General features: G+C 32.9%; 1 pseudogene; it reads right to left on the bottom strand.

Moving 5' to 3' along the window:
- Positions 1-576: 576 nt before the first annotated feature.
- On the bottom strand, positions 577-1837 carry LOC114386686 (annotated as a pseudogene).
- Between the last annotated feature and the right edge of the window lie 2227 nt (positions 1838-4064).

Below are 4064 nucleotides of genomic sequence, written 5' to 3' on the forward strand. Positions count from 1 at the left end.
GTCATGGAATCACTTTATTGTTGTGTAGGGGCTTAGGGGTTGTTAAATTCTTGATGCATATTATCATTTATTTTTATTTTTAATCACAATAATAAGGATCTTTGACTCTCTATGGGACCTAAGATACCTAAAGACACTTAAAGTTCATCAGAGAGGATATTATGCAGGAATCAAGCTCAATTCACAATATCACCATACACATTAGTCTTACCTAACTAACCATTGCCAAGGTATCCCATTATGTATTTCTCAAATAAATTTTGCTTTGAATTCAATAGCAGCAAGAGTATCCTCCACATACAAATATGCTCAACTAGTTATCAAATTTGAAGTGCCTCTTTTTTTCCCCATACTATTTGAAGTGCCTCTTTGCCTCTAAGTTGAAACATTTCATTAATTATACACGGGGCTTGAAATCCATTATTCTTAGAAAACATATAAAAACCAAACAAAACCAACGTTGGGGACTTGGTTGTCTGTCACTCCCTTCAGGAAGTTCTTATTTGTTGAAGAAACAAATGTATGTACCTTCCTTCAAGTTCATAATAACTAACCAACAAGTGTTAATGCATGGAACTAGTGTTGAGAGGACTATTGCATTTGGAAAACCATGTTCTGTGTCTAAGGTCCCAAGTTAGAACGCTCATGAAGATTCTATCCCTCAATTTTAACACCAAAGGAGTTAGCACTATAATGAGAGATGAAGACTTTTTCATGAGCAGGGTTGAGAGTCATAGCTACTCCTATGTTAGACTGATTACTCCACTGAAAATGAGTTCTTGGTGTAGTAGGAGTAGAATTTGGTTGTTGTTTTTGTGAGAGCACATGTGGTGAAGTGGATCTATTGGTGTCTTCTGATGAAGTTGTTATGGTTTCTATGAGATTCACTATTATTATGTCATGTATGCTAGCCCTCCTCTTGTCTTTGCCTCTTGAAAGCTACTGTATGAAGTACTTATAAGCATGACTAGCAACCTGTGTTGGAGTTCTTATATTAACAAAATTGTGAAATATATTTCTCCAATTACCTTTCCCATACTTCTTCAAACCCAATAGAAACAATCTAGAGGGAACATCAAAGGGAAGTTCAAACTCCAAATCTAGAAGTAAAGAACACAATTTTTTTTTAACTATCAAACTCACCCAAAAGACCTACTTATCATTTGAAAAAAAACATAAAATCCAACCCTTTAATATCTACACAGAATTCTTGTCCCTACACCTCTAGCTTTAATTAACATTAAACTCCATCCACCAATTCTATCTTTTCACACAATCACCATGCTCTCAAACAGATATGCATTCCTAGTTGATCGTTATATCATATATTAAAATCTATATGTGAAGTTACCAAATAAAAATAACATGTATCAAAACAAATGCAAAAGGTAAAAAATTTACTTATGTTCATCTTTAGTTCAATGCACTCCTTTCTTCCTTTCATGCTCAATCGGTCTCACCGAGGAAGATCTTTTTCCACATCCTTTAAACCCATCATAGCCAGGAGTGTTCACCCAATCTAAGGTAAAGGGTGAGGTAGCAATGCTATTATAGCCAGGAACTAGAATCAAACTAGCTTCTATATTGCTAACATCTACTTCCAACTCCTTGTACTACCTTATCACATCAGCCACTTTGTGCCACCGATCCGGGGTGTCCTTATCATGCACTGTAAGAGCATTTTCAAAGAGCTTGTTCTCTTCAGAGGTCCATTTTGTGCTCTTGTTATTATTATCCTCCATCACCAACCAATTGGTGTTGGAGTTTGGAGTGCAAGGTGTAGGAGAAGAGAGGGTTATACTTTCCCACTTCATCAATTCAATTTTGTACAAGCAAAAAGCTATTGATTTACACAATCAAATTTGGGCTTATTCAGGGGAAGATAGAAACTTAATTAGTGGAAATTGAGGAATATAAGGTAGAAGAGAGAAAATGATAACAAAAGTGAAAGGTTTTACCACAATACTAAGTCTAAGGATAAATCTAGAAGCATTTTGAAGGGAATCATAATCTAGAAAAAGAGCCACTTGATAAAAATATAAAACCCAATTGATGTTGAATGAAGATTATTATCTGTTATCCAATTGGTCTAAATTCTAACAAGATAAAACCCTGGAAACCCAATGAATTTCCCTCTAAGATACCAAACAAGAACTGAGACAGAATCACAAAAAGCAATAATAACCCCAAAAATTATATAAAAAAATGGAACTTTTAGTGAGAAGAAAAATAAAATAGGGAAAGCAAGAGAAGCCAAACACAATGAATGTGATAACTGATAAGTATTAACCGAATTAGGAAACAAAAGAAAGGGTCAAGAGTTTTTGAGAGCAACTGAGGGTAGAGAAAGACTTATTCAAAAAAAAAATTGTTTTTTCTCCCTTTTTTCTTGTGAGTGTAACAAGGAGAAGAGAAGAAATAATAATAAACAAACCAACTCATCACAAAAAATTAATAATTGTAGGAAAGAGCAGCTAAGTGCAAGCTGAAAAAGCAAGTGACCATGCTTCAAGAAATGAATTTAAACAAAATTGCTAATAAATTCTTTTTTTGTTTTTTACAAAGAGAGGAACCACCTGAAAAAAAGTGATGAAATTGGTGTTGTTGAGTTGTGATTGGATATAATGTGATTTTGGGGATTATGTCTACATCTTTAGCAAGAAAGGTCTCTCTTACTGTACAATGGACGCTATCGGTTTTATGCATTTATCAGGAAAATAAATAATTAATAAATTACTTACTTCATAACTGACAAATTGTATCAGTTATATGTAGGTACATAGATGCATTTTGAGAAGAAAAAAAATTACATAACTGACAAATCCTATCAGTTAACTTGGTTGTTTCTTCGCATGAATTAAAAAAGGGGCTTATGCATATGTAATTTTATTAGTATATAACATGACATATTTTTCTTATTTTCAGGTAAATTGATATATAACATGACATCTCTTTATTCTCTTTTTCTCTTCTTTTAAGGGCGTATCGTTAGGTTTTTATGTGAAATATTATTCAATTAAAAATGGCACCTTAACTTTTTGTACATTTAAATGTGATTTTGTTAGTGTCACACATTAGCGATGGTTTTTTAACCTCTTTATTATAATGTTTATTTTTATAGCTTGAATTGAAAATTATTGATCGAGTTTGTGGTATCAATTTAGCTGGGATCACTTTTCTTATTGTGTTGTCTTTGGATTAAAAGAAGAGGAAAAAAACTAGCATTTCTAGTTAAACCCACTATTTCAGTTTGATTTATGTAAGAATCGACAAATTTGCATTATTTGTAGATTTATAGAATTACTTGATATGTTTTAATGCATTAACATGATGAAATACCATGAGATAAACTCAATTATATACATTTTTATGTGATTTATGTTTTGAAATTGTTAAATGAAAAAGAACATGAATATACTAGCTAGTTTGTTAGATTTTCATAGTAGGAAATTTGAGCAAAGATTTGAGAGGCACAAAGATATAGACCACATGAAAGCAATATGAACCCTACACCCAATAGCTATGTACCCAGAAAAAAGAAGTAGGTGCACCCAAAACCTTATTAAGAGGGGTACTACCTAATCAATATCCCTGTAACATCATATACAAATCATTATCTAGTACCCTTTTAAACAGTATTGGTTTTCACCTCCGTCCACCCCTCATCGTTTGCCTCCCTTTTTTCCTCAGTTTGACTTCCCTTCATCTTCCTTTCGAATCACGCCTCATCCTCTTGTTGTTTCCCTTTACCCCTTCATCACTCATCCTCTCGTTGTTTCATGTACCCCTCTCATAACTATTTAAAAGGTATATACACTTCGCATACAAGAGACTTGTGTATATTTTCATAGACAATTTTGCCTTGCATGGAACTAGTTATTAACATATGTTAAAACTCTGCAAAAAAATCTCTCACAATTGATTTGGTTGTACTAACAACACAAATAACTCACTCTGAAAGCACAAGTCCACTATTTACACATCAAATTAGATGTTTAGCTACTGTTAATTTCTCGTGAAGGTAATTATACAAGACCTAATTCAAAAAGAAAAAAAAAGTTTAG

This window comes from Glycine soja, chromosome 15 (genome assembly GCF_004193775.1).
Source record: "Glycine soja cultivar W05 chromosome 15, ASM419377v2, whole genome shotgun sequence".
Taxonomy (NCBI): Eukaryota; Viridiplantae; Streptophyta; class Magnoliopsida; order Fabales; family Fabaceae; genus Glycine; species Glycine soja.